The sequence below is a fragment of the Paroedura picta genome, chromosome 10 (genome assembly GCF_049243985.1).
Source record: "Paroedura picta isolate Pp20150507F chromosome 10, Ppicta_v3.0, whole genome shotgun sequence".
Taxonomy (NCBI): Eukaryota; Metazoa; Chordata; class Lepidosauria; order Squamata; family Gekkonidae; genus Paroedura; species Paroedura picta.
This window is the reverse complement of record NC_135378.1, coordinates 5779425-5788164: the sequence shown is the minus strand read 5'-3', so window position 1 is coordinate 5788164 and position 8740 is coordinate 5779425. Positions and strand designations below refer to the sequence as shown.

At 45.5% G+C, this 8740-nt stretch overlaps 1 protein-coding gene across 2 annotated transcripts in view; it reads left to right on the top strand.

The window, feature by feature from the left end:
* The first annotated feature begins 733 nt into the window (after window positions 1–733).
* SLC2A9 (solute carrier family 2 member 9) overlaps window positions 734–8740 on the top strand; it is an 82875-nt gene continuing 74868 nt past the window's right edge. Inside the window, exon 1 of one of the 2 annotated variants that reach the window (XM_077302327.1) lies at window positions 734–769. The gene's annotated coding sequence lies outside the window, so the exon portion shown is untranslated. The remainder of the gene's footprint in view (window positions 770–8740) is intronic. The other variant, XM_077302325.1, reaches the window with a different exon arrangement.

Here is an 8740-nt window from a genome sequence, read left to right as displayed (position 1 = left end):
AATCATGTGGCTTCTGCCATTATCTAGGATGTTTATTTAACTAGGACATGTAGGGTCTCATCCCTGTGTAGGAGACGGGGGCAGCTTGTCCCCTTTGCATCATAACCCTGATGTTTCTTCCTGCTGCATTTCCGCCTCCCCCTTCCCATTTGCTCCATTCCTTTCCTCTTCTCCCTTGAATCTGGATGCCCATCTGCATGTTAAAACTGATGTTTCCCAGTCCTTGCTGGGTTCCCACAGGAAGGGGAACAGGGTTTGGGATATATGCTGAGACCTTTGTCTACAGCTCCAGTTTTGACAATGTCTTGATGAGAGGACTTCCTTACTTAATAAAGAAATCTTTGACTATTCGCCAAGAGTTTGTTTTTCTGAGCAACCGAAGATCCTTTAAAATGACAAAGGCAAATTCAGAGGGAAGAGGAGGGCCAAAACAAACAGCTGAGGTCTTGAAGAGCCACCTTGCAAAATTTACGGGATGGGCAACAGAAACATTTTTCTTGTATGCTGTTTCCTCATATATTGATGAAGCTGATTTAACCCCCTATCTCCATATTAGCCGATCTTACTGGAGATAAAGCCGAGGTTAATGATTCACCATTCAGGAGAGGTTATAAAGTGAAAAGTGAGTGGGGACAGGTGGGTTTAATGATTGATTAGTAATTTTTTAAACACCCTGGCTTTGCCTTCTCCTGGGAGCTTAAATCAGTGCTCTTTAGACTGTGACTTGATTTCAAGACGCTGCAAACTGCAAAGCGGTCGTTTGAGAAATGTGAGTATCCTGCAGGGGTGTAAATTTGTTCCATTCTGGGCAAATCACTGATGAGTCTGGGCTGGAAATGCCAGTGATATGTAAACACTGCTTCTCTTTCTTCTACTCAACGCCTTTAAAAATTTTAATTTCCATTTATTGATAATGAAACTTGTCTTGTGATTGTCCCTTTTCAGATGATTAAACTTAGCATTACATATTATTGATTTTACTGATTTAGGATGCTGGTAGGAAATGAGGCTGTTAAATGGGAACTAGCTGCATGGCTCTTGAGTGCCATTCCCTCAGAGAGCCCTGAGGTTTTAACATTCCTTCTCTTGCTGCTGCTGTCAAATTCATATTTCTTTTCTGAATGAAAGCAGCAAACTTAATACCAGTAAGAGCATTTTTGTTTAGCACAGATACCTGTTTGTTGCTAACATATATCCAATAACTGGAATAAACCATATGGCCATTATTCATTGCTTTTTAAAGTATCTGATCTCCTGAAGTTGTGCATTTATTGTGTTCAGTTTTGTCATTATGATTCTTGTTTAGATGTTGTAGGATTATTGACACAGAACAGAGGCCAAGGTTTCATTTTTCTGAATGAATGGATGATTTGTTGGTCCCCTTGAAGAACTCTCATTCGAAATCAAAGTAGCTGGACGATCTGTGTAATTTGCAAATGGGTTATGCAAACTATCGCACTGTAGTCCCAATTCAGTCCTTGTAACTCGTAATGGTTTTGCTTGCAGAGAGCCAGCTGCTTGCTTTAAGGGGAATGGGGGTCCTGTGGACAGCCTGCTGTGCCGGTGTGTGCTGCACACTGTTCTTGCCACTCTTGAAATTGCTCCGTCTCCCTTCTCCTCATTTGGTCTGAAGCAACAGGACAGCTTGAGAGTCTGATCAGGCACCTTCCAAACCAACCAAGTTTTCCTCAAGGGGTGAGCGCGCCAGGGGCATGCACACCTCCGCAGAGACAATGTCATGTTTGCGTTTCTTCCTCTTTTCCTCAACTTGCCCTTTTCAGACAATGAGACTTAACAGGACTTCCATTTGGCTGGACTGCATGAAATGTTTTGTTGTGCATAACACATTTGCAGTCTGTGAGACTAAAACTTGACAACTGTCTGACAAAAGTAGAGTAAAAATAATACGTAAGAAAAAAGAGCGAGACAAATAAGCCTTTGAGTTTCACGGAGTTCAGTGGGAGACGTCTCAATGTGCTGCTGCTCTGAAGTCAATGTTGACATTGGCTGTCCTGGCCCCAAATAATTTTCTTCAGCACTAAAAAGGGGAAGGCCGTGTGCGAGTTCCCCTCTGGTTTTTGAAGCCTCATCTTTGCTGTTTCACTAGCAGACTGAACAGCCCAGCTTCGCCTGGGGGTTACCAGAATTGAGCTCACACGTGTCCTCTGACACGTGTATTAAGCTGTGAGGAACTAGCAGAGCAAGAGATCGGTAACTTAGCATTAAAGGATCGAAGGCCAGTGTTTATGAGGTAATTGCACCCTTAAGAACTCAATGCAGAACATGGTGGTAAATTGTAAAAATAGTAACAGTCTTTATTAGAAAGAAAATAATAAATGCATAAATATATCAAACAGTCATATAGAGCAGTGGTCCTCAACCCCCGGTCCAGGGACCGGGACCGGTCCATGGATCAGTTGGTACCGGTCCACGGCTCCTCCTCGTCCCCCTCCCTGGCTGCTGCCTCGGGGGCTGCCCTGCCACTCTGATGCCGGCTCACCTTCGGTGCTCTCCGTTGGCCGCCATGGCTGGGGCTCCCCCTCTGCATGGCACTGCGCAGCTGCTGCTGCTGGAAAGCACTCAGATTGGCTGTGTACAGCCATGGCTTATATAGTTTTTGGGGAGGGGGCAATGTGAGGTGGGCTAGGTGAGCACATAATGGAATTTTCCATAGAGTAGGATGTTGGGCAATGCCCTAGTGAGGTCCAGAGATGGCTGTTGGTGGCCTTAAACAAAGGCATTAATGGGTCTAAGAAAAGGGAGCCATCATGTCTCAATAGGTTTAGCTGCTGGGTTTAGGGAAGAGTTTCCCTGGTAGAGGGGCCAAGCATGTCATTGGCGTGAGTCAAAGAAGTTTGCCTAGGAACCCCTGGGCAAACAGGCTCTAGCCGGGCCACTGGATCAGCAATATAGTGGGGTGGGGGTGGGGGTTAGGAGGAGAGCAGTATTGAGTCAGGGGATACCTGTGTCAGGAAGAGGCGGCTATTCGGGACTTGTGGCTAAGAGCAAGTTCTTTAAGATGGAGTCTGGTCCGGCTTGGCAGACTTTAACAGTGTCCTGGCTTTGGCTCAAGCCTAAACTACAGAGGGGTACCACTGGTTGTAGAAGACAGTATGCCAGTCTGTGAAGCAGGGGTCCTACCATTCTTAACATGGATTCATCAGCATTTGAGGACTAAGCAGGGTCTTCCATGGCTAGTTCTTGGATGGGAAACCACCAAGGGGCACTAGCAATTGCCTCTGCTCATCCTTTCCCAGGGTCTCTCTGTGGAAGGTGGTCACAATGAGTTCATTTTAACTTAATGGAACATTCATCTGGGCTCCTATTTTATTAATGCTAAAAAACCATTTCTCACATCTTCTGTGTGGCTGCAGGGAACCCAAATTGAGTCCAAGGATCCTGAACCCCAAATGTCTTGTTCAGCCACCATGGTCTGACTCAGTAGGAAAAAAATGTCTTCATAAACCATGATCTCCATGAGCAGGCTTGTCAGATAAATGAAGGAGCCTACTTCATTCGATATTTTCAAACCTAACCTCAGATGTTTATGGATTGTTTAGTTTATTCCGGTAATTAAACATTAACCGACCCTTCAAATGCGGCACCTGAAGACTGGAGTAGGTACCTCCCCCAGCTGAGGAGAACAATGTAGACCCGGCTTTCCCAACAAGAGTTCCATGAAACCTGGGGTTTCTTGACAGCTCTGGAAAGGTTTCTTGAATGGGTGGGCGTTAATTAATTTTTAACATATTTTAAAAATGTGTTAAATATTTATTTGGTGATATGAATATATATGGTCATATCAACTCACTCATTTCTCCCAAAATGGCCAGTGATGGGCCTGGAGGGGGTGGGAAGGGGGGGGGCCAGGTGGGCATGTCCACAGTGATGCTTCCAGCAAGGTAGGTGGGACTGAAAGAGCTCTGTTGTAAGAACAGTTCTAAGAGACCTGTGACTAGCCCAAGGTTGCCCAGCTGTAGAAAATGCTCCTAGTAACAGCACCTTGTTTATTAACAAGGCCAGGCCCAAGAAAGGTTTACAGAAAGGTTAACCCCATTTTCCACTGGTACATCAACACTTGCCAAATACTTCTTTTCCAGTCAGCATGACCTCCATCTCAGCCGCTTGACCATATCTACAAGTGTTCTAAATGTATTGGTGGGAATCCAGGTCATAGACCCTGATGAACTTGGCCAGTGGTCTTACAGACAGATTAAAAAGCACTGGGGTTAAAATGGACAATTGGGCTACCCTACACATCCAGTCCCAACTAACGCTGGCCCCGGCTCTTCCCAGTGACGTCAGAGTGGTTCTGCAGGAGTTGGACAACAGAACTCTTTGGCTGGGCTATTGATGAGGCCCACAACAGCACCAGGATCAGGTTGCCCTCCCTGCCATAGCCCCAATTCATACATCCAATGGGGATCTCTCCTCCTTCTCCAGCAAGTATAAAATCTGGGGAGTTGATGTCAGAACTGCATTTATTTGCATATTGTTTTATATATGTATTTTAACATGATGTAACCCACCTGAGTCTTACGAGCTGAGGTGGAAAATAAATAAAATAAAATAGCTACAATAAAGTCAATAAAATAACTAGCTCTCTCTCTCTTTTATAACTTTCCTCTCAACAAGAAACATATGAGACCTTGGCAACAAGCCCATGGAAGTTATGAGGAAGTTTGTGATTCACCATCCCAACCGAGTCTCACCTGGAAAGGTGTCAGCCCCAACTAGGGAGGAAGGCTGAGATCATGGTGAAGGCTGGAGAAGGAATGGGGAGAAGGAGCCATGAGTCAGCCAGAGTCAAAACCAGGCATTTCAACTATTCAAGGGTGCACATAAATCTTTCACTGTAATCATATAGAATCATAGAATCATAGAGTTGGAAGGGGCCATACAGGCCATCTAGTCCAACCCCCTGCTCAACGCAGGATCAGCCCTAAGCATCCTAAAGCATCCAAGAAAAGTGTGCATCCAACCTTTGCTTGAAGACTGCCAGTGAGGGGGAGCTCACCACCTCCTTAGGCAGCCTATTCCACTGCTGAACTACTCTGACTGTGAAAATTTTTTTCCTGATATCTAGCCTATATCGTTGTAGTTTAAACCCATTACTGCGTGTCCTCTCCTCTGCAGCCAATGGGAACAGCATCCTGCCCCCCTCCAAGTGACAACCTTTCAAACCTTTCAAATACTTAAAGAGGGCTATCATGTCCCCTCTCAACCTCCTTTTCTCCAGGCTGAACATTCCCAAGTCCCTCAACCTATCTTCATAGGGCTTGGTCCCTTGCTTGTTTTTAATGGATCGTTTGTTGCCTGAGGGGTCTTGCTGAGACTAGTGAACTTTTCTTTCTTAAAATCGTGTAAAGGAGGAGGGCTGGAGCAGCCGCTGACATGAAGGGTAGAGTCAGTGATCTGTGGGTGTCTTGTGGCTCCATCTTCCAAGGTCACAGATTTAGATACAAAGTTAGGGCAAAACTGTTCTGCCAGGCATTTCACTTGAGAGTGCACTGCCTGCTTTGAGCTGCTGCTTTTAATATTGTGGTTTTACATCCCATTTTTTCTAACTAGGACTTTCCCCCTCATTGTATACCATCTTGGCCATTAGTGACACAGGAAATGCAATACAAAAACTTAAAAATAAATACAAAGAAGCGTGGGGCATGTTTTATGGGAGACATTGGACATGCTTTTAAAAATGAGAACCAAAGCAGTGTTTGTGCATAAAACACCTAAACCAATAAAAAGAGAGAGAAGCTCCTGCCAAAATGTGCTTTCCCCTCTTTCCCCCAGTTCTTGTGCAATCTGCTCTCCATCTTCTTCCTCCCCGTACTTTCAGTCTGCCCCTAATCATCAGTCCTTCCTTGCAGCTCCCCTCCTGGTCTGTGCTAGCCAGGCCTTAGGTTCCGTTCCCAATCACCCACAGAATTTAATTTTCCTGAGTAAGCTGAACCTGCAGAAGGTGCATAGTTATATGACTGCAGAGGCAACTTCCAGCTTCTCTGGTTAAAGTATCTCTTAGTACTGAAAGGACTTCTACCCATTTCAGTGGACTGGACTGGGTTGTCCAGTCCAGGGTTTAACATCATGATGGTTCATATGACTTTCTTGGCCTTTAGAATGTCATCCATAAATCATGAGAAATATTGCCCTTTGGGTTCTAGAATGAGAGCTCAAGTCACAGGGTTCAGAAAGATGCCACACGGAATTAATGTTGCAGAGGCATGTGAGATTTTCCTTCCTTCCACAAGTGTTCTTGTGTCATAGTCAGAAGTGTACATTAGACTTTTGCAGGATTGACTTTAATCAACTCAGAGACATGAGGAGAGACATCCCAAGGACAAGAATGCTGGAAGAGAAAGGAGCCATGACAAATCCAGCAAATCCAGCAATGGTCATGAATCCAAGAAGCTTATTTGGATGAACAGAGAACTTCAAGAGGACCTAAGGGAGAAAAGGCAATGTTCAAGAAATGGAGGGAAGGATGGACTTCTTAAGAAGAGTAACTGCAGGTTACAAGGCACTGCAGGTCATCCACCAGAGAGGCCAAAGCTGGGCGTGAGCTGAGACTGGTCAGGGAAGCCCACTAGGACAAGAAAAGCTTCTTCAGATATGTGAGGTGCAAACAAGGCAATGGGGCTGCTGTTGGATGAAGATGGAGAAACTCTGATAGAGGACAGCAAGAAAGCAGAAAGACTGTGAGAACCTTCGTCAGTCGAAAATAAAAGCAAACTTGTATTGATAACCGCAAGGACAGGCTAATTGCAAGACTATCCCACTACATCAAAGATTACATCAATCATGGCAGAAAAACAGGGGTTTTTTTTTTGTACATTCTGCCCCCTAAGGCCCCCCTAGGTTACCCCCCTGAAACACTAGAGGATGGGGCAGGCTTCAGTGAGTATGCTGAATTAAAATCTGGAACCGATTTTGGCACCCTAACATGTGCTGCGTCTACCCATTCTTTGTCCCCCATGGGGAACTCCTTCCAATCTACAAAGTACTGCAGAGTCCAGAATTTGGTTCACTTCATTGTGCATGTTCTTGTCCACAAATACAGGGATGGATATTTTCGGTGAAGGATGCCACTGGTCCGGTTCAGGGGCTCTGCGCAATAGGCTGGAATGAAAAACAGGATATACATTCGTATAAGTCTTAGAAAAAGAGTTGGTTTTTATATGCCGCTTTTCTCTATCTGAAGGAGTCTCAAAGTGGCTTACAATTGCCTTCCCTTTCCTTTCCTGACAACAGACTCCCTGATAAGGAGGGAAGGCTGAGAGAGCCCTGATATAACTGCTCGTTTAGAACAGTTTTGTCAAAACAGTTTAATCAGTGCCCTGGCAAGCCCAAGCTCACCCAGCTGGCTGCATGTGGGCAGAATCAAACCGGTTCGCCAGATTAGAGGTTCGTGCTTCTAACGACACCAAGCTGGAATTAGGAAGCTCTAATTCCACAGTCACATTGTTAACCACTCTGGACATTTTAAACAGCCCCACAAATCATGGGCTAAGCTCACAGGAGGGTTGCTGATATCGCTTTGTAGAAAGATACACTATGTGCCCCACCTTCCAAGGGGGTAAATGGCTGCAGTGCTTATCTGCAAGGCATTTATAGTCCTCTTTGGCTGCATCAAGAGAAGCTACTATGTCCAGCCAAGCTTCTTGGATGCTGACAGCCCATTTTTTCAGGTCTGAGGAACTGTCAAGGTCTGGGGTCTGGGTGGGGGATGCCAACTGATTGGTCCCATACACCAGGGGTAGGCAACCTGTGGTCCTCCAGATGCCCATGGACTACAATCCCCATGAGCCCCTGCCAGCATTTGCAGATGCAGGGGCTCATGGGGATTGTAGTCCATGGACATCTGGAGGGCCACAGGTTGACTACCCCTGCTGTACACCACTTCAAAAGGAGAGACCCCTGTACTAGTGTGAACGCCATTATTGTATGCAAACTCCACTAGAGGAAATAGGCTGGCCCAGTCGGTCTATTGATAGTTACTAAAACAGCACAAGCATTCCTCCAAGATCTGATTAACTCTTTCTCTTTGTCCATTAATCTTGGGCTGATACTCCAAGATAAGAGATTGCTCCACTCCTAGTAATTTGAGTAGCTCCTGCCAGAACTTGAAAACGAACTGTGACTCTCTGTCGGAAAGATAATGTTTAGGAATTCCATGTAGTATATACATGTGTTAAACGAACAGCGAAGTTAATTTCTGGGTGGTGGGTATCAAGGTACAGGGGATGAAGTGTGCTTGTTTCAAAAACATGTTGAATACCACCAAAATGACCATTTTACCCTAGCTGGAGGGAAGGTCTATGATAAAATCCATGGGAATGTCTCTCCAGGATGCTGCTTGTGTCCCCAAGGGGTGAAGCAGACCTCTGGGTTTCCATCCCCCCACCCATTCGCTTAGGAGGCAAACTGGACAACCTTATGCATAAATCTCAACATCTTTTTGCATTAAGGGCCACCAATAATGTCTGTGAACCAAATGTAACATTTTTGCAAAGTCAAACTGTCCCGCAGCTTTTGAATCACAGCATAATTTTAGGACCTCTTGGCAAGTAGCCGCCAGAACATAAAGGCGATCCCCCTTACAAAACAGCCACTCCTTTTCCTCAAGTCCAGAGCATAGGGATGGGAATTCCACCCCCCCCCCCCCAAATCCTTTTGCAACCAACCACCAGAGGAGGCTTGTAGCTGCGCAGCCCAGCTCCGGGTTACAGCGGCTAGTCCT